General features: G+C 56.6%; 1 pseudogene; it reads left to right on the top strand.

The window, feature by feature from the left end:
- The first annotated feature begins 18180 nt into the window (after nucleotides 1–18180).
- The window catches only part of LOC142301808 (low-density lipoprotein receptor-related protein 6-like), a 28282-nt pseudogene continuing 23948 nt past the window's right edge, over nucleotides 18181–22514 (top strand).

Genomic DNA, 22514 nt, shown 5'->3' with positions numbered 1-22514 from the left:
TTCTCATAAAAAATCTGACCCTCACCATAGGGCGGTATTACTGAGCAATCACCATGGATGATGTCATCACAGGAAACAATTACCTCATCAGCCTATATACTTAGCTCCACCCCCATGATGACATCACTGATATAATGACGTGATCAGACATGAGACTACGCCCCTTATATACAGCCCCGCCCCCTGGTGATGATATCACTGATATAATGACATGTGATCAGACATGAGACCCGCCCCTTATATACAGCCCCGCCCCCTGGTGATGACATCACTGATATGACATGATCAGCCATTAGACCACACCCCTTATACACAGACGCGCCCCCTGGTGATGATATCACTGATATAATGACGTGATCAGACATGAGACCACACCCCTTATATGCAGCCCCGCCCCCTGGTGATGACATCACTGATATAATGATGTGATCAGACATGAGGCCACACCCCTTATATGCAGCCCCGCCCCCTGGTGATGACATCACTGATATAATGATGTGATCAGACATGAGGCCACACCTGCTGACAACCTGCCTTTATAGATATTGTGTGAGGTTGTCGCTGCCAGTAATAGTGATTGACAGGCGCTTCTATGGCTGCAGACAATCTGCCCCTGTGGCGCTCTGCTCCTCTGGGCGCCCCCTGCTGGTTTCGCTGTACAGAGCCATTACACAGGACAATGGTGTGGTCCGGTTTTATGGCTTCATTATTCCAGGCTGGGAGCAGCCGCCTAATTAGAGGCCGTTCTGCGCTCACAGGAGGCCATTGTCTCCATATGGCGGCGGTTTATCACAGAGATGGTGCCCGGGCGTCATACAGGCACACAATCCAGGGGCGTACATAGAAATCATGGGGCCGCAAAGCTGAATTTCTAATTGCCCCCCCAAATAAAAGCAACAATAATATTCAGCTGATCACAGAAGAGAAAATCTCACAGCTTTACAGCCATTATTACCAAATAATTTTCCTCCTATTGAAGCCTTTAGATTCCCCTTTCATTGCAGAGATAAAGTGTGATGGCAACAAATGTGCCCCCCAAACACTGGATCATCCCCCACAGAGATCTCCTCCACACACCACACAGTATGATGCCCTACTGTACCCCACTAAACTCCCCCAGCAATGAAGGGTGACTGCAACACAGTAATATCCCCAACTGTGACCCCCACACAGCCCTCCATATAGTATAATGCACCCCCATAGTCCTCCATATAGTATAATGCACCTCCAAATAGTCCTCCATATAGTATAATGCACCTCCACATAGTCCTCCATATAGTATAATGCACCCCCATAGTCCTCCATATAGTATAATGCACTCCCATAGTCCTCCATATAGTATAATGCACCCCCATAGTCCTCCATATAGTATAATGCACCCCCATAGTCCTCCATATAGTATAATGCACCTCCACATAGTCCTCCATATAGTATAATGCACCTCCACATAGTCCTCCATATAGTATAATGCACCTCCACATAGCCCTCCATATAGTATAATGCACTCCCATAGTCCTCCATATACTATAATACTCTCCATAGTCCTCCATATAGTATAATGCACCCTCCATAGTCCTCCATATAGTATAATGCACCCCCATAGTCCTCCATATAGTATAATGCACCTCCACATAGTCCTCCATATAGTATAATGCACTCCCATAGTCCTCCATATACTATAATACTCTCCATAGTCCTCCATATAGTATAATGCACCCTCCATAGTCCTCCATATAGTATAATGCACCTCCACATAGCCCTCCATATAGTATAATGCACTCCCATAGTCCTCCATATACTATAATACTCTCCATAGTCCTCCATATAGTATAATGCACCCTCCATAGTCCTCCATATAGTATAATGCACCCCCATAGTCCTCCATATAGTATAATGCACCTCCACATAGCCCTCCATATAGTATAATGCACTCCCATAGTCCTCCATATACTATAATACTCTCCATAGTCCTCCATATAGTATAATGCACCCTCCATAGTCCTCCATATAGTATAATGCACCTCCAAATAGTCCTCCATATAGTATAATGCACCTCCACATAGTCCTCCATATAGTATAATATTCTTCATAGTCCTCCATATAGTATAATGCACTCCCATAGTCCTCCATATAGTATAATACTCTCCATAGTCCTCCATATAGTATAATGCACCCTCCATAGTCCTACATATAGTATAATGCACCCTCCATAGTCCTACATATAGTGTAATGCACTCCCATAGTCCTCCATATAGTATAATGCACCCCCAGAGTCCTCCATATAGTATAATGCACCCTCCATAGTCCTCCATATAGTGTAATGCACTCCCATAGTCCTCCATATAGTATAATACTCTCCATAGTCCTCCATATAGTATAATGCACCTCCCATAATCCTCCATATAGTATAATGCACTCCCATAGTCCTCCATATAGTATAATGCATCTCCCATAATCCTCCATATAGTATAATGCACTCCCATAGTCCTCCATATAGTATAATGCACTCCCATAGTCCTCCATATAGTATAATGCACCCCCATAGTCCTCCATATAGTATAATGCACCCCCATAGTCCTCCATATAGTATAATGCACCCCATAGTTCTCAATATAGTATAATACTCCCCATAGTCCTCCAAATGTTCTACGAGGGGCTGCTGATAAGTCTTTGGCTTTACCCAGAAAGAAACGAGATAGGATGATGAAACTTTCCATTTCTTCCACACACACTCCACTGATGACAACACACTTCTTACATCGGTATTCCAAGTTCTGTAAGCCTAGCAAAAAGAAGGATTTTAGTTGTGCCTCAAACCAGGCATCTATAGCAGCCATGGCATCAGAAATGGTGTGACATTTGGTCCCTTGAGGTGTTTCTTCAGGTTTGGAAACAGATGATGAAAAAACAAAAAAGCAGCACCAAATGTGCACTACAGCACTAAACATGCTGTAGTGCACATTTGGTGCTGCTTTTTTGTTTTTTCTTCATTGAATTGGTCGGTGGTTGACCTCCACCTTGCTTTGCACCCCAATTTGGGATGTATTCCATCTGTCTAGATTTTGGCGGTTGGTGACTGTTCACATTAAGTCATCAGGCTTTGTCCACAGGCTATTTACTTCATGCAGCATTTGCTTGGACCTGTCCCGCCCACAGCCATGACTCAGTCATGGGTACGGGATTGAAATAGACCAGGTGAGTGCTGCTAAGAGCAGTTCTACTATTCATATGTGAGGCCGTATGGCACATTTTATAAAAATATTTTAGAGTAGGACTGCTTCAAATGAGATTTGCCGTGACGTGGCGAAGCAGCTCAAGAAATTGCAATTTTTTGCCAAAAATCTCAAAATTTTTAAAATAAGTACAGTTTGGAATGTTTAGTGCTGTAGTGCACATTTGGTGCTGCTTTTTTGTTTTTTCTTCTTGGAAACAGATGATAGTCGGAGAGAGCTAGATCTGGTGAATAAGGTGGGTGGTCACCAGATGGAAGCCCGGCTCTGCCAGTTTTGCCGTGGACGCTTGTGCAGTGTGAGCGGAGGCGTCGTCTTGCAGGAACAAGATTCTTTTGGACAGCTTGCCGCACATTTTTACCTTCAGAGCTGCCTTCAATTGGTCCAAAAGTTAAATATAATACCTTGCATTGATGGTGGAACCCTTTTGAAGGTAGTTCACTAGCAGCATACCCTTCTTATCCCAGAACACTGACGCCATCACTTTAGTGGCTGATTTTTGCACCCTGAACTTCTTGGGATGAGGAGAACCAATGCGCCTCCGCTCTTCTGACTGCTCCTTGTTTTCAGGGTCATACAAATAAATCCCGATCTCATCCATAGTGACCGGTCGCTCCAGGAAGTTCTTATCAGTCCGGAAACACTGACAAATGGACCGGGAAGTTGTCACTCGCTGCTTCTCTGATCTGTTGTCAGACATTTGGGGATCCACTTTGCAGAAGCTTCCTCTTGTCCAAATGATAATGACACAAACACGTTCCCCGGAAATCCCCATGAAGTATGCTATTGCTTAAGCGGAAATTGGTGGATTCTCCAGTATGAGGTTGTGCACAGCATCGACCATCTCCGGAACAACAACCAGTCTCGGGCATCCAGGACGTTCCTCATCATTGGGGCTGAAGTGGCCCGGTTTACATTTGGTAATCCAGTTCTTATCTGTGGAATATGAAGGGCATTGATCCCCCAATGTCTGTGACATATCACCATGAATATCCGCCACGGACTTTCCTTGCAGAAACAAGAATTTTATCCTTCTCTGCTCTCAGTTACTGTGAATATCGCATTACACTCCAACATTTTATTTTCCCGCGTGCGCAGAACTCTGTTGCCATGAGCAACAAACACAATTTTGAAGACATATTAGACACAAGGCTTTCATGTTACCAAAGAAACAAAAAAAGATCACAAAGCCAAAGACTTATCAGCAGCCCCATAGTCCTCCATATAGTATAATGCAGCCCCATAGTCCTCCATATAGTATAATGCACCCCATAGTCCTCCATATGGTATAATGCACCCCCATAGTCCTCCATATAGTATAATGCAGCCCCATAGTCCTCCATATAGTATAATGCACCCCCATAGTCCTCCATATAGTATAATGCACCACCATAGTCCTCCATATGGTATAATGCACCCCCATAGTACTCCATATAGTATAATGCAGCCCCATAGTCCTCCATATAGTATAATGCACCCCCATAGTCCTCCATATAGTATAATGCACCACCATAGTCCTCCATATAATGTTATGCAGCCTCCACAGTCCTCTGGCCACAGTGTACTCACTCATTAAATACATAAATACTCACCTCTCCTCGGTTTTCTCACTGCGAGCGTCCTGCGCTCTGCACATCTCAGCACAGCGCAGTGCAGTAGTGATGTCATCACGCTCTGCTTCCTCTCTCATCATTGCTTTCAATTGTATTGGCTTCTGTGATGTCAATACAATTGAAAGTGCGATCCTCGGTAATGCCATTCGTGGTACACCACTGTCTGGACAGTATCACACAGAAGAGATTAGATACACGGCTCAGCAGACAGTATCACACTGGAAAGGATTAGATACACAGCTCAGCAGACAGTATCACACAGGAGAGGATTAGATACACAGCTCAGCAGACAGTATCACACAGGAGAGGATTAGATACACGGCTCAGCAGACAGTATCACACAGGAGAGGATTAGATACACGGCTCAACAGACAGTATCACACAGGAGAGGATTAGATACACGGCTCAGCAGACAGTATCACACAGGACAGGATTAGATACACGGCTCAAAAGACTGTATCACACAGGAGAGGATTAGATACACAGCTCAGCAGACAGTATCACACAGGAGAGGATTAGATACAAGGCTCAGCAGACAGTATCACACAGGAGAGGATTAGATACACAGCTCAACAGACAGTATCACAGGATAGGATTAGATACACAACTCAGCAGATAGTATCACACAGGAGAGGATTAGATACACGGCTCAACAGACAGTATCACACAGGATAGGAATAGATACACAGCTCAGCAGACAGTGTCACACAGGAGATGATTAGATACACAGCTCAGCAGACAGTATCACACAGGAGAGGATTAGATACACAGCTCAGCAGACATTATCATACAGGAGAGGATTAGATACACAGCTCAACAGACAGTATCACAGGATAGGATTAGATACACAACTCAGCAGACAGTATCACACAGGAGAGGATTAGATACACGGCTCAACAGACAGTATCACACAGGAGAGGATTAGATACACGGCTCAGCAGACAGTATCACACAGGAGAGGATTAGATACACAGCTCAGCAGACAGTATCACACAGGATAGGATTAGATACACAGCTCAGCAGACAGTATCACACAGGATAGGATTAGATACACAGCTCAGCAGATAGTATCACACAGGAGAGGATTAGATACACAGCTCAAAAGACAGTATCACACAGGAGAGAATTAGATACACGGCTCAGCAGACAGTATCACACAGGACAGGATTAGATACACGGCTCAAAAGACAGTATCACACAGGAGAGGATTAGATACACAGCTCAGCAGACAGTATCACACAGGAGAGGATTAGATACACAGCTCAGCAAGCAGTATCACACAGGACAGGATTAGATACACAGCTCAGCAGACAGTATCACACAGGACAGGATTAGATACACAACTCAAAAGACTATCACACAGGAGAGGATTAGATACACAGCTCAGCAGACAGTATCACACAGGAGAGGATTAGATACAAGGCTCAGCAGACAGTATCACACAGGAGAGGATTAGATACACAGCTCAACAGACAGTATCACAGGATAGGATTAGATACACAACTCAGCAGATAGTATCACACAGGAGAGGATTAGATACACGGCTCAACAGACAGTATCACACAGGATAGGATTAGATACACAGCTCAGCAGACATTATCATACAGGAGAGGATTAGATACACAGCTCAACAGACAGTATCACAGGATAGGATTAGATACACAACTCAGCAGACAGTATCACACAGGAGAGGATTAGATACACGGCTCAACAGACAGTATCACACAGGAGAGGATTAGATACACGGCTCAGCAGACAGTATCACACAGGAGAGGATTAGATACACAGCTCAGCAGACAGTATCACACAGGATAGGATTAGATACACAGCTCAGCAGACAGTATCACACAGGATAGGATTAGATACACAGCTCAGCAGATAGTATCACACAGGAGAGGATTAGATACACAGCTCAGCAGACAGTATCACACAGGAGAGGATTAGATACACAGCTCAGCAGACAGTATCACACAGGAGAGGATTAGATACACAGCTCAGCAAGCAGTATCACACAGGACAGGATTAGATACAGAGCTCAGCAGACAGTATCACACAGGGGAGGATTAGATACACAGCTCAGCAGACAGTATCACACAGGGGAGGATTAGATACACAGCTCAGCAGACAGTATCACACAGGAGAGGATTAGATACACAGCTCAAAAGACAGTATCACACGGGAGAGGATTAGATACACAGCTCAGCAGACAGTATCACACAGGAGAGGATTAGATACAAGGCTCAGCAGACAGTATCACACAGGAGAGGATTAGATACACAGCTCAGCAGACAGTATCACACAGGAGAGGATTAGATACACAGCTCAGCAGACAGTATCACACAGGAGAGGATTAGATACACAGCTCAGCAGACAGTATCACACAGGAGAGGATTAGATACACAGCTCAGCAGACAGTATCACACAGGAGAGGATTAGATACCCAGCTCAGCAGACAGTATCACACAGGAGAGGATCAGATACACAGCTGAGCAGACAGTATCACACAGGATAGGAATTAGATACCCAGCTCAGCAGACAGTATCACACAGGAGAGGATTAGATACACGGCTCAGCAGACGGTATCACACCAGGCTTAGATACATGAGTGCAGCAGTCGGCTCTGCTGTCTGGGTTCGGTCTGGCGGACCCTCTGGGGGGATTTCTGGGAATGTTGAGGCGTCTGCTCCTCGGCGCAGGTTCTAGGGTTACAGGACGAATGGGAGAGTTTGTCGCGTTTCTCTGTTTTTCCGCTGAATTCCTTTTTTCCCACGTGACCTGAAATCTTCCTGTGGATGGAGATTTGGGGTTACATTTTCTGGGTATGGTGGGGCCGGGTCGGGGGAGTCACAGCCCTTCGCACATTGCCAGCAGCGAGCGCGGCCTCACAGTGCGCACAGAAGCTGCGGGGTTACGTATTGTGCGCGGCGGATCCACGACTGAGAGCGCAATCTCCTGTCCACAGCTGCGCTGTGAGCTGTCCCCCGTATACAGCGTCTACAGCGCAGACCCCGGGGGAAGATCAATATTCCTAAAATGCAGAAACCCGATGTTTACAATAGATCAGCGGAAATGTCTGATCACAACTAATGTAAGAAATGCAGGACACATTGTCCCCGGTCACCCACTCCTGCAGAGTCCGGATTATTCACCGCCGCCTCCACCAAAGACAGGGAGGAAGAGCGAAGCTCCAGAACCATCCCCATCACCAATCCATGGTGGACCGAGAAGATTGTCCTGTCAGAAGCTCCACCCAAGCTTCATCCTCGCACAGAAGGCAAGATGTCTTCTCCTAGGATTTTCAGATAATTGATCGTCGGCATCACTGAGCCTTCGCTGTGCTTGGTGATGCCAAGAATTACTTGGGGGCATTTTGGATCCTTCCAGAAGCTTCTCACAATAGTTGGTGGAATTTGGGCCGATTCCTCCTGACAGATCTGTTGGAGCTGAGCCATGTTTGGAGGTCGCCGCTCGCTCCGGCCTTTTCAGCTTTGCGCATACATTTTCAATAGTACTGAGATCAGGGTTTTGTGATGGCCACTCCAAAACATTGACTTTCTTCAGTTTGGCAGTATCTTCGGGTCATTGTCCATTTGGAAGACCCATTTCTGCCCAAGCTTTCAGTTCCTGGCTGATGTCTTGAGATGTTCTTCAGTGTTGCCACATAATCTTCTTTCCTCATGATGCATCTATTTGTGAAGTCACCGGTCCCTCCTGCAGCAAAACACCCCCACACCATGATGCTGCCGCCCCCGTGTGTCACAGTCGGGATGATGTTCTTAGGCTTCAAAGCTTCTCCCTTTTTCCTCCAAACGTAACAATGGTCATTACGGCCAAACAGTTCAGTTTTAGTTTCCTCAGACCACAGGACATGTCCAAATATTTAGGTCTTTGTTCCTGTGTGCATTTGTAAACATTAATCTTACCAGCCTCCGCCAGCATCTTCACTGTGGATAATGACACAATGTTACCAGCTTCCGCCAGCATCTTCACAAGGTCTTTTGCTTTTGTTCTTGGGTTGATCTGCACATGTCTGACCAAAGCACATTCACCTCTGGTGCACAGAACCCGTCTCCTTCCTGAGCGGTATGATGGCCGGACATTCCCATCTTGTTTGTACTTGTGTATAATTGTTTGTACAGATGAATGAGGCATCTTCAGGTATCTGGAAATTGCACCCAAGGATGAAGCAGACTTCTGCAAGTCCACAATTCTCCTCCTGAGATCTTGGCTGATTTCTTCTGACTTTCCCATGATGCTACACAAAGAAGCCGTGTGTTTCAGGAGAACATTACAAAACATCCACAGGTGCGTCTGTAATTAACTCAGATGTGGCCAATAAACCTATCAGAAGCTTCCAAAGACATGACATCATCATATGGGCGGTCCCAGTACTCTTAGTGTATGGAAATGTCTGACTGTGCAGAAAGTAATAGAAATGCCTAAAACATTCTCTCTCTCCTTATTCTGGCATTTGGCAAATAAAAAAAATGTTGGTTCCAAATTGACCTAAAATGGGAAAGGTTTATTCTGATTTCATGTCAGATAGTGAGAAAAACCTGCAGATGTGTCTATATAGAGAGGGAGGGAAAAACCTGCAGATGTGTCTGTATAGAGAGCGGAGGAAAAAAGCTGCAGATGTGTCTGTATAGAGAGGGAGGGAAAAACCTGTAGATGTGTCTGTATAGAGAGCGGAGGGAACAACCTGCAGATGTGTCTATATAGAGAGCAGAGGGAAAAACCTGCAGATGTGTCTGTATAGAGAGCGGAGGAAAAAAGCTGCAGATGTGTCTGTATACAGAGGGAGGGAAAAACCTGCAGATGTGTCTGTATAGAGAGCGGAGGGAAAAACTTGCAGATGTGTCTGCATAGAGAGTAGAGGGAAAAACCTGCAGATCTGACCCTTTGATACAATGTGCAGTGTCAGTGCACAACTTGTATAACAGTGTAAATTTGGTGTCCTCTAAAGAACTCAGCACACAGCCATTTACATCTAAACCACTGGCAACAAAAGTGAGTACACCCCTAAGTGCCAATATTTTCTGTGCTCAGTCTACCATTATTTTCAAGCACTGCTTTAAAGGGAATCTGTCACCAAGTTTTTGCCACCTAATCTGAGAGCAGCATAACGTAGGGGCAGAGACCCTGATTCCAGCGATGTGTCACTTACTGGGCTGCTTAGTGTAGTTTTGATAAAATCACTGATTAATCAGCAGTAGATTATCATTACAGGACTACTTGGCGTGCTGCAGGTAGTCCACCATATTCATGATCTCTGTTTAGCTGTAGATCTGCAGCAGAGAAAACATTGATTTTATCAAAATGACAACAAACAGCTCAGTAAGTGACACATCGCTGGAATCAGGGTCTCTGTCTTTACATTATGCTGCTCTCAGATGGGAGAGCAAAAAACCTGTTGGCAGATTCCCTTTAACTCTCTTGGACCTGGAGGTTATTAGAGCTTCAGAGGAATTGCTGGATCCTCTTCCATCCTCCATGACGATATCCCAGAGCTGGTGGATGTAGAGACCTTGCGCTCCTCCACCTTCCGTGTGAGGAGGCCCCACAGATGCTCCATAGGGTTTAGGTCTGGAGACGCTCGGCCAGTTCAAAACCTTCACACTCAGTTTCTTTAGCAAGGAAGGTGCTGGTCTTGCAGGTGTGTTTGTTGGCATGTTGTAATACTGCTCTGCAGCCCCAGCCGGCAGCACTTGTACAGCCATAAAACATGACCCTCCACCACCATGCCTGACGGTAGGCAGGGCACACTTGTATTTGTCCTCCTCACCTGGAGCCGCCGCACACGCTGACACTGTCTGAATCAAATAAGCTTATCTTGGTCTCATCAGACACAATACAGTTCCAGTAATCCATGTCCTTAGTCTGATTGTCTTCAGCAAACTGTAGCTTTCTTGTGCATCATTTTTAGAAAAGGCTTCCTTCTGGGACAAAAGCCATGCAGAGCAACGTGCTGCAGTGTACAGAGTCTGGTCTGAGCACTGACAGCCGGACCCCCCCACCCCTGTAACCTCTGCAGTGTATGGTCTGAGCACTGACAGCCGGACCCCCCACCCCTGTAACCTCTGCAGAGTATGGTCTGAGCACTGACAGCCGGACCCCCCCACCCCTGTAACCTCTGCAGTGTATGGTCTGAGCACTGACAGCCGGACCCCCCCCACCCCTGTAACCTCTGCATTGTGCGGTGTATGGTCTGAGCACTGACAGGCGGACCCCCCACCCCTGTAACCTCTGCAGCAATGCTGGCCGCACTCATATGTCTATTCAGTAGAGACGACCTCTGGATATGAGGCTGAGCTCGTGCTCTCAGCTTCTCTGATCGGCCATGGCTCGGCTTGATCTGAGTGGATCCTGTCTGGTTATACCGCTGTATGGTCTTGGCCGCTGTGCTGCAGATCAGGGTCAGGCTGGTGAGTCTTCTTATAACCTCGGCCATCTTTATGTAGAGCAACAATTTTTTTTTCAGGTCCTCAGAGAATTCTTTGCTATTAGGAGCCGCTGACCCTCCAGTGACCGGTATGAGAGAGTGTGTGAGCGATGACACCACATGTAACACACCGGCTCCTTCAGTCACACCGGAGACCTCAGAACACTGAATCACATGACACCTGGAAGAGAATATGGCTAACTGGGCATGATTTGGTCATTTTCAATTAGGGGTGTACTCACTATTGTTGCAGCGGTTTAGAGATTAATGGCTGTGTGTGGAGTTATTTACCCAGTTATACAAGCTGCACACCAACACTGTACATTGTATACAAGCTGCGCACTGACACTGCAAATTGTATACAAGCTGCACACCGACACTGCACATTGTATACAAGGTGCACAGACACTGCACATTGTATACAAGGTGCACACTGACACTGCACATTGTATACAAGGTGCACACTGACACTGCACATTGTATACAAGCTGCGCACTGACACTGCACACTGTATACAAGCTGCACACTGACACTGTACATTGTATACAAGCTGCACATTGACACTGTACATTGTATACAAGCTGCGCACGGACACTGCACATTGTCTATGTCTAGAGGGGAAGTTTAATCGTAGTCACAGTCCTTACTGTAAAAGCAGTAGGCTTATCAATTCTTTATAGTAACAGCAGTGAGGCTATAGATTCTTTACTGTAAGAGCAGTGAGACCCTGGAGGTCTCTGCCACATGATGGAATGGGTAACTCACTACTAAATTCAAGACGGGCCTTTGACGCCTTTCTTAATGTCACTGGTTGTGTGCACTGGATTCTGGGATGGACTCGTCTGATCGGCGTGTGGAGTCGGGAAGGGATTTTTCCACTAATATGGAGCGGACTCTGCCTCCGGGGCTTCTGCTTCCTCTGGATCATTGTTATAGGCTGAACTCAATGGGCGTGTGTATACCTTTAAAAACTAGAATATATCTGAAGTTTAAATACGATACAATGTATCGCTTTCATGTTGTCGCCCTCCACATCCAACCACTCTTCCCTCCATTGCCCCCCTTCACCATATCCCCCCATTATCCCCCCTTCACCGCATCCCCCCATTATCCCCCCTTCACTGCATCCCCCATTATCCCCCCTTCACCGCATCCCCCCATTATCCCCCCTTCACCACTCCCCCCCATTATCCCCCCCTTCACCACATCCCCCCATTATCCCCCCTTCACCACTCCCCCCCCATTATCCCCCCTTCACCGCATCCCCCCATTATCCCCCCTTCACCGCATCCCCCCATTATCCCCCCTTCACCGCATCCCCCCATTATCCCCCCTTCACCGCATCCCCCCATTATCCCCCCTTCACCGCATCCCCCCATTATCCCCCCTTCACCACATCCCCCCATTATCCCCCCTTCACCACATCCCCCCATTATCCCCCCATTCACCGCATCCCCCCCATTATCCCCCCTTCACCGCATCCCCCCATTATCCCCCCTTCACCGCATCCCCCCATTATCCCCCCTTCACCGCATCCCCCCATTATCCCCCCTTCACCGCATCCCCCCATTATCCCCCCTTCACCACATCCCCCCATTATCCCCCCACCGTCCTCTCCGTTACTTTACCATGTGTTCCCCCATCCTCCCTCTCTTGTCTCTTCTGCCCCTTTGCCCTCCATTGACCCCTCCGTTTTCACCCCACCACCTCTCCCCTCCATTGTAACCCGCTGTACCCCTCCACTCTGTTGTCGTCCCCACTGTCATCCCCGCTCTCCCCCCGTCGTCCCCTCCGCCGTCATCCCCCCTCTCTCCCCTCCACCCCTCCATCTTCCCCCTCTCTCCCCTCCTCCATCCCCACCTCCCCTCCATCTTCCCCCTCTCTCCCCTCCGTTGTCACCCCTCCGCCCCCCCACTCTCTCCCCTCCGTCATCCTCCCTCCATCATCCTCCCTCCGCCCCCCCTCTCCCCTCCGCCATCCTCCCTCCGCCCCCCCTCTCCCCTCCGTCATCCTCCCTCCGCCCCCCCTCTCCCCTCCGCCATCCTCCCTCCGCCCCCCCCCTCTCCCCTCCGTCATCCTCCCTCCGCCCCCCCTCCCCCCTCCGTCATCCTCCCTCCGCCCCCCCCTCTCCCCTCCGTCATCCTCCCTCCGCCCCCCCCTCTCCCCTCCGTCATCCTCCCTCCGCCCCCCCCTCTCCCCTCCGTCATCCTCCCTCCGCCCCCCCCTCTCCCCTCCGTCATCCTCCCTCCGCCCCCCCCTCTCCCCTCCGTCATCCTCCCTCCGCCCCCCCTCTCCCCTCCGTCATCCTCCCTCCGCCCCCCCCTCTCCCCTCCGTCATCCTCCCTCATCCTCCCTCCGCCCCCCCCTCCCCAATCCTCCCTCCGCAATCCTCCCTCCGCCCCCCCTCTCCCCTCCGTCATCCTCCCTCCGCCCCCCCTCTCCCCTCCGTCATCCTCCCTCCGCCCCCCCCTCTCCCCGCCGTCATCCTCCCTCCGCCCCCCCTCTCCCCTCCGTCATCCTCCCTCCGCCCCCCCTCTCCCCTCCGTCATCCTCCCTCCGCCCCCCCTCTCCCCTCCGTCATCCTCCCTCCGCCCCCCCCTCTCCCCTCCGTCATCCTCCCTCCGCCCCCCCCTCTCCCCTCCGTCATCCTCCCTCCGCCCCCCCCTCTCCCCTCCGTCATCCTCCCTCCGCCCCCCCTCTCCCCTCCGTCATCCTCCCTCCGCCCCCCCTCTCCCCTCCGTCATCCTCCCTCCGCCCCCCCCTCTCCCCTCCGTCATCCTCCCTCCGCCCCCCCCTCTCCCCTCCGTCATCCTCCCTCCGCCCCCCCCTCTCCCCTCCGTCATCCTCCCTCCGCCCCCCCCTCTCCCCTCCGTCATCCTCCCTCCGCCCCCCCCTCTCCCCTCCGTCATCCTCCCTCCGCCCCCCCCCTCTCCCCTCCGTCATCCTCCCTCCGCCCCCCCCTCTCCCCTCCGTCATCCTCCCTCCGCCCCCCCTCTCCCCTCCGTCATCCTCCCTCCGCCCCTCTCCCCTCCGTCATCCTCCCTCCGCCCCTCTCCCCTCCGTCATCCTCCCTCCGCCCCTCTCCCCTCCGTCATCCTCCCTCCGCCCCTCTCCCCTCCGTCATCCTCCCTCCGCCCCTCTCCCCTCCGTCATCCTCCCTCCGCCCCTCTTTCCTCCGTCATCCTCCCTCCGCCCCTCTCCCCTCCGTCATCCTCCCTCCGGCCCCCCTCTCCCCTCCGCCCCCCCGCTCCCCTCCGTCATCCTCCCTCCGGCCCCCTCTCCCCTCCGCCCCCCCTCTCCCCTCCGCCATCCTCCCTCCGCCCCCCCTCTCCCCTCCGCCATCCTCCCTCCGCCCCCCCTCACCCCTCCGCCATCCTCCCTCCGCCCCCCCTCTCCCCTCCGCCATCCTCCCTCCGCCCCCCCTCTCCCCTCCGCCATCCTCCCTCTGCCCCCCCTCTCCCCTCCGTTCCCCCTCTCCCCTCCGTCATCCTCCCTCCGCCCCCCCCTCTTCCCTCCGTCATCCTCCCTCCGCCCCCCCTCTCCCCTCCGCCATCCTCCCTCCGCCCCCCCCTCTCCCCTCCGTCATCCTCCCCCCTCTTTCCCCTCCGTCATCCGCCCCCCCTCTCCCCTCCTCCCCCCTCTTTCCCCTCCGTCATCCGCCCCCCCTCTCCCCTCCGCCCCCCCTCTCCCCTCCGTCATCCTCCCTCCGCCCCCCCTCTCCCCTCCGTCATCCTCCCTCCGCCCACCCTCTCCCCTCCGTCATCCTCCCTCCGCCCCCCCCTCTCCCCTCCGTCATCCTCCCTCCGCCCCCCCTCTCCCCTCCGTCCCCCCCCTCTCCCCTCCGTCCCCCCCCTCTCCCCTCCGTCATCCTCCCTCCGCCCCCCCTCTCCCCTCCATCATCCTCCCTCCGCCCCCTCTCCCCTCCGTCATCCTCCCTCCGTCCCCCCTCTCCCCTCCGTCATCCTCCCTCCGCCCCCCCTCTCCCCTCCGTCATCCTCCCTCCGCCCCCCCTCTCCCCTCCGTCATCCTCCCTCCGTCCCCCCTCTCCCCTCTCCCCTCCGTCATCCTCCCTCCGCCCCCCCTCTCCCCTCCGTCATCCTCCCTCGGCCCCCCCTCTCCCCTCCGTCATCCTCCCTCCGCCCCCCCTCTCCCCTCCGTCATCCTCCCTCGGCCCCCCCTCTCCCCTCCGTCATCCTCCCTCCGCCCCCCCTCTCCCCTCCGTCATCCTCCCTCCGCCCCCCCTCTCCCCTCCGTCATCCTCCCTCCGCCCCCCCTCTCCCCTCCGTCATCCTCCCTCCGCCCCCCCTCTCCCCTCCGTCATCCTCCCTCCGCCCCCCCTCTCCCCTCCGTCATCCTCCCTCCGCCCCCCCTCTCCCCTCCGTCATCCTCCCTCCGCCCCCCCTCTCCCCTCCGTCATCCTCCCTCCGCCCCCCCTCTCCCCTCCGTCATCCTCCCTCCGCCCCCCCTCTCCCCTCCGTCATCCTCCCTCCGCCCCCCCTCTCCCCTCCGTCATCCTCCCTCCGCCCCCCCTCTCCCCTCCGTCATCCTCCCTCCGCCCCCCCTCTCCCCTCCGTCATCCTCCCTCCGCCCCCCCTCTCCCCTCCGTCATCCTCCCTCCGCCCCCCCTCTCCCCTCCGTCATCCTCCCTCCGCCCCCCCTCTCCCCTCCGTCATCCTCCCTCCGCCCCCCCTCTCCCCTCCGTCATCCTCCCTCCGCCCCCCCTCTCCCCTCCGTCATCCTCCCTCCGCCCCCCCTCTCCCCTCCGTCATCCTCCCTCCGCCCCCCCTCTCCCCTCCGTCATCCTCCCTCCGTCGTCCTCCCTCCCCCCTCTCTCCCCTCAGTCTCTCCTCTGTCGCCCTCTTCTCCCCTCAGTCACCCCCGTCATCCCCCCTCTCTCCCCTCCTTCTTTCCCCTCAGTCGCCCCCTTCTCCCCTCAGCCTCCTTTTCCCCTCAGTCGCCCCCTCTCTCCCCTCAGTCGCCCCCTTCTCCCCTCAGCCTCCTTTTCCCCTCAGTCGCCCCCTTCTCCCCTCAGCCTCCTTTTCCCCTCAGCCGCCCCCTCTCTCCCCTCAGTCGCCCCCTTCTCCCCTCAGTCGCCCCCTTCTCCCCTCAGCCTCCTTTTCCCCTCAGTCGCCCCCTTTCTCCCCTCAGTCGCCCCCTCTTCTCCCCTCAGTCGCCCCCTTCTCCCCTCAGTCGCCCCCTTCTCCCCTCAGTCGCCCCCTTCTCCCCTCAGCCTCCTTTTCCCCTCAGTCGCCCCCTCTCTCCCCTCAGTCGCCCCCTCTCTCCCCTCAGTCGCCCCCTCTCTCCCCTCAGTCGCCCCCTCTCTCCCCTCAGCCGCCCCCTCTCTCCCCTCAGCCTCCTTTTCCCCTCAGTCGCCCCCTTTCTCCCCTCAGTCGCCCCCTCTCTCCCCTCAGTTGCCCCCTTCTCCCCTCAGTCGCCCCCTTCTCCCCTCAGCCTCCTTTTCCCCTCAGTCGCCCCCTCTCTCCCCAGTCGCCCCCTCTTCTCCCCTCAGTCGCCCCCTCTTCTCCCCTCAGTCGCCCCTCTTCTCCCCTCAGTCGCCCCTCTTCTCCCCTCAGCCTCCTTTTCCCCTCAGTCGCCCCCTCTCTCCCCTCAGTCGCCCCCTCTCTCCCCTCAGTCGCCCCCTCTTCTCCCCTCAGTCGCCCCCTCTCTCCCCTCAGTCGCCCCCTCTTCTCCCCTCAGTCGCCCCCTCTTCTCCCCTCAGCCTCCTTTTCCCCTCAGTCGCCCCCTCTCTCCCCTCAGTCGCCCCCTCTCTCCCCTCAGTCGCCCCCTCTCTCCCCTCAGTCGCCCCCTCTCTCCTCTCAGTCGCCCCCTTTTCTCCCCTCAGCCTCCTTTTCCCCTCAGTCGCCCCCTTCTCCTCTCAGTCGCCCCCTCTCTCCCCTCAGTCGCCCCCTCTCTCCCCTCAGTCGCCCCCTCTCTCCCCTCAGTCGCCCCCTTCTCCTCTCAGTCGCCCCCTCTCTCCCCTCAGTCGCCCCCTCTCTCCCCTCAGTCGCCCCCTCTCTCCCCTCAGTCGCCCCCTCTCTCCCCTCAGTCGCCCCCTCTCTCCCCTCAGTCGCCCCCTCCTCTCCTCTCAGTCGCCCCCTCTTTTCCCCTCAGTCGCCCCCTCTCTCCTCTCAGTCGCCCCCTCTCTCCCCTCAGCCTCCTTTTCCCCTCAGTCGCCCCCTCTCTCCTCTCAGTCGCCCCCTCTCTCCTCTGTCGCCCCCTTCTCTCCCCTCAGCCTCCTTTTCCCCTCAGTCGCCCCCTTCTCCTCTCAGTCGCCCCCTCTCTCCCCTCAGTCGCCCCCTTTTCCCCTCCGTCGCCCCCTCTTTTCCCCTCAGTCGCCCCCTCTTTTCCCCTCAGTCGCCCCCTCTCTCCTCTCAGTCGCCCCCTCTCTCCCCTCAGTCGCCCCCTCTCTCCCCTCAGTCGCCCCCTTCTCCTCTCAGTCGCCCCCTCTCTCCCCTCAGTCGCCCCCTCTCTCCCCTCAGTCGCCCCCTCTCTCCCCTCAGTCGCCCCCTCTCTCCCCTCAGTCGCCCCCTCTCTCCCCTCAGTCGCCCCCTCCTCTCCTCTCAGTCGCCCCCTCTTTTCCCCTCAGTCGCCCCCTCTCTCCTCTCAGTCGCCCCCTCTCTCCCCTCAGCCTCCTTTTCCCCTCAGTCGCCCCCTCTCTCCTCTCAGTCGCCCCCTCTCTCCTCTGTCGCCCCCTTCTCTCCCCTCAGCCTCCTTTTCCCCTCAGTCGCCCCCTCTCTCCTCTCAGTCGCCCCCTCTCTCCCCTCAGCCTCCTTTTCCCCTCAGTCGCCCCCTCTCTCCTCTCAGTCGCCCCTTGACGTCGTCACTGCAGCCCGTCGTTTCTGAGTCTCCTCCGCTGAGTCCAGGAGGCCTCGGGAATGTAGTTCCGGCCGTGGAGGAGGGGGAGGGAGGAGAGGAAGTAGTCCCTGCGGAATTCCGCGCCCTCTTCGCCTGTGCGCGCAGCTGACCGGAAAGCGCCGGATATAGGATACAAAGCGGCGAGCACCGGGCAGCTCTGCGGCCAGGGAGAACGGGATTTTCTGCAGAGCAGTCGGGATTTCGGTTATTGGGAAGGAATTATTCCGCCGCCGGAGCAGAAGAGAAAAAGAGTCCGCGGCGGCTTCACACGCAGCATGGAGGGTCCGGAGCGGGGACGAGGCCGCGGGGAGAGAACCGGGCACTGAGCGCGATGTGCAGCGGACACACAGCGACATGGGCGCCGTGCTGAGGAGCCTGCTGGTCTGCAGCCTGAGCTGCCTGCTGAGGGGTGAGTGCGGCACCGGGGGAGGACGGGAGCATCGGAGAAATGGGACCGGGGGAGGAACCGGGCACCGGGGAGACGGGGCCGGAGGGACCGGGGGCACCGGGGAGAGGGACCGGGGAGACGGGACCGGGGGGACCGGGGAGAGGGACCGGGGGCACCGGAGAGACTGCACCGGGGAGAGGGACCGGGGGCACCGGAGAGACTGCACCGGGGAGAGGGACCGGGGGCACCGGAGAGACTGCACCGGGGAGAGGGACCGGGGGCACCGGAGAGACGGCACCGGGGAGAGGGACCGGGGGCACCGGAGGGACGGGGGCACCGGAGAGACGGGACCGGGGAGAGGGACGGGGGCACCGGAGAGACGGGACCGGGGAGAGGGACGGGGGCACCGGAGAGACGGGACCGGGGAGAGGGACGGGGGCACCGGAGAGACGGGACCGGGGAGAGGGACGGGGGCACCGGAGAGACGGGACCGGGGAGAGGGACGGGGGCACCGGAGAGACGGGACCGGGGAGAGGGACGGGGGCACCGGAGAGACGGGACCGGGGAGAGGGACGGGGGCACCGGAGAGACGGGACCGGGGAGAGGGACGGGGGCACCGGAGAGACGGGACCGGGGAGAGGGACGGGGGCACCGGAGAGACGGGACCGGGGAGAGGGACGGGGGCACCGGAGAGACGGGACCGGGGAGAGGGACGGGGGCACCGGAGAGACGGGACCGGGGAGAGGGACGGGGGCACCGGAGAGACGGGACCGGGGAGAGGGACGGGGGCACCGGAGAGACGGGACCGGGGAGAGGGACGGGGGCACCGGAGAGACTGGACCAGGGGAGAATGGGGGCACTGGAGAGACGGGACCGGGGAGAGGGACGGGGGCACCGGAGAGACGGGACCGGGGAGAGGGACGGGGGCACCGGAGAGACGGGACCGGGGAGAGGGACGGGGGCACCGGAGAGACGGGACCGGGGAGAGGGACGGGGGCACCGGAGAGACGGGACCGGGGAGAGGGACGGGGGCACCGGAGAGACGGGACCGGGGAGAGGGACGGGGGCACCGGAGAGACGGGACCGGGGAGAGGGACGGGGGCACCGGAGAGACGGGACCGGGGAGAGGGACGGGGGCACCGGAGAGACGGGACCGGGGAGAGGGACGGGGGCACCGGAGAGACGGGACCGGGGAGAGGGACGGGGGCACCGGAGAGACGGGACCGGGGAGAGGGACGGGGGCACCGGAGAGACGGGACCGGGGAGAGGGACGGGGGCACCGGAGAGACGGGACCGGGGAGAGGGACGGGGGCACCGGAGAGACGGGACCGGGGAGAGGGACGGGGGCACCGGAGAGACGGGACCGGGGAGAGGGACGGGGGCACCGGAGAGACTGGACCAGGGGAGAATGGGGGCACTGGAGAGACGGGACCGGGGAGAGGGACGGGGGCACCGGAGAGACGGGACCGGGGAGAGGGACGGGGGCACCGGAGAGACGGGACCGGAGAGACTGGACCAGGGGAGAATGGGGGCACTGGAGAGACGGGACCGGGGGAGTATGGGAGCACCGGAGAGACGGAACAGAGTACCGGAGAAACGGGACCGGGGGAGGAACCGAGCACCGGAGAGATGGGACCGGGGGAGGACGGGGACACTGGAGAGACTGGGGCACGGGATCGGGGGAGAGAGAGTGAGCACTGGGGAGGAACAGGTCACCTGGAATAAAGTGCACCCACCTGGGAGAGCGGGGCAACAACGCTGGGGAGAGCGGCAGTAACCAGGAGGGGGCGCTGGAGTGTGGGGTCCGGGGGAACTAAAGGCGTTGTTTGGCTGGGGTGTGTGGGGACTGAAATAACCAGGGGTGGAGGGGGACAGGTATAACTAGGGGGTGGTGTACAAGTGTGGGGGGGCAATAAATAACTGGGGAGTCTGTAGAGGAAAGTATGGGGCCCCATGGTGGAGCCGGGGAATCCATGGGGCAGAGCGCGAGGAACGGGGGGAATGCGTGGGGGGAGAGCATGGGGGTGTGATCGTGGGGTTATCTGCTCCTGTGAATTGAGGGGGCGTCTGTGAGTGGAGGGGATGTTCCGGGTTTGTTGGATTTTGCTATTATGAGAATTTGGGGTACCTTAGCTTTGTGCAGGATACATTCAGAAGTAGGGTGCATGTTTTGGGGGAGTGTCATTCGGGGTGACTATGGTTGGCTGCTGAGGGGGTTTCATTTCCCAGGTTTTACAGATGTGCAGGTTGGGGGTTGTAGTACCGGGCTGTGTCTGTATTTGGGAGGGTGCGGGACCCCGGCTGCTGCTTGTTTTGGCTCTTGGACTGATGAGTAAGGGTCCCCTCCCCCGCTCATTTGCATGCTAATGGCTTTGTTGGGGGCAGCCATAGTGGGGGGTTTTCCCCTCAGTGAAATACAGGAGTTCCTGGATGGAAACCTCACAATACACTTAGTCATTTCTGCTGGGGGGGGGGGGGTCAGTTGCCGCCGCCTCATACCCTCTGGCCTGTACTGTCTCCGGATGATAGGGGTGGTCCTGGAACCCCTGCAGTGCCAGTGGTGGACCTCCCCCGGTCCTGGAGCCCCCATACTGGTGGTGGTGGAGCCCCCCGGTCCTGGAGCCCCCATACTGGTGGTGGTGGTGGGGCCCCCCGGTCCTGGAGCCCCCATACTGGTGGTGGGGCCCCCCGGTCCTGGAGCCCCCATACTGGTGGTGGTGGAGCCCCCCCGGTCCTGGAGCCCCCATACTGGTGGTGGTGGAGCCCCCCCGATCCTGGATCCCCCATACTGGTGGTGGTGGAGCCCCCCCCGATCCTGGAGCCCCCATACTGGTGGTGGTGGAGCCCCCCCCGATCCTGGAGCCCCCATACTGGTGGTGGTGGAGCCCCCCCCGATCCTGGAGCCCCCATACTGGTGGTGGTGGAGCCCCCCCCGATCCTGGAGCCCCCATACTGGTGGTGGTGGAGCCCCCCCCGATCCTGGAGCCCCCATACTGGTGGTGGTGAACCTCCTCCAGTCCTTGAGCCCCCATACTGGTGGTGGTGGAGCCCCCCGATCCTGGAGCCCCCATACTGGTGGTGGTGAACCTCCTCCGGTCCTGGTGCCCCCATACTGGTGGTGGTGGAGCCCCCCGATCCTGGAGCCCCCATACTGGTGGTGGTGAACCTCCTCCGGTCCTGGTGCCCCCATACTGGTGCCCCCATACTGGTGGTGGTGGAGCCCCCCAATCCTGGATACTGGCTGGTGGTTACATATTAACCACAGATGACACTTCTCTCCTCGCAGGCGCCGCTGATCTCCGGCTGCCGTCTCTCCTCCGCAGGCGCCGCTGATCTCCGTCTGCAGGTTCCGGATATTTCTGTATTGATGGGTCCCGGCCTCGTAGTAAACAGTTCGGTGCAGTTCTAGTAGACGGCGTTTCTTAGGTCGTGTTCACACACTGCGTGTTTTTGCGTTTTTGCTGCTGTCACCTTTCTGCGGACATTCCCCAGCAAAAACTATGGAAATATCTGTGCACACTGCCGTTTTTCTCTCTCCTCCGCAGGCGCCGCTGATCTCCGGCTGCCGTCTCTCCTCCGCAGGCGCCGCTGATCTCTGGCCGCCGTCTCTCCTCCGCAGGCGCCGCTGATCTCCGGCTGCCGTCTCTCCTCCGCAGGCGCCGCTGATCTCCGGCCGCCGTCTCTCCTCCGCAGGCGCCGCTGATCTCCGGCCGCCGTCTCTCCTCCGCAGGCGCCGCTGATCTCCGGCCGCCGTCTCTCCTCCGCAGGCGCCGCTGATCTCCGGCCGCCGTCTCTCCTCCGCAGGCGCCGCTGATCTCCGGCCGCCGTCTCTCCTCCGCAGGCGCCGCTGATCTCCGGCCGCCGTCTCTCCTCCGCAGGCGCCGCTGATCTCCGGCCGCCGTCTCTCCTCCGCAGGCGCCGCTGATCTCCGGCCGCCGTCTCTCCTCCGCAGGCGCCGCTGATCTCCGGCCGCCGTCTCTCCTCCG

Source organism: Anomaloglossus baeobatrachus, chromosome 4 (genome assembly GCF_048569485.1).
Source record: "Anomaloglossus baeobatrachus isolate aAnoBae1 chromosome 4, aAnoBae1.hap1, whole genome shotgun sequence".
Lineage (NCBI taxonomy): Eukaryota > Metazoa > Chordata > Amphibia > Anura > Aromobatidae > Anomaloglossus > Anomaloglossus baeobatrachus.
The sequence above is the reverse complement of the archived record's forward strand: the minus strand, read 5'-3'. Positions and strand labels throughout refer to the sequence as shown.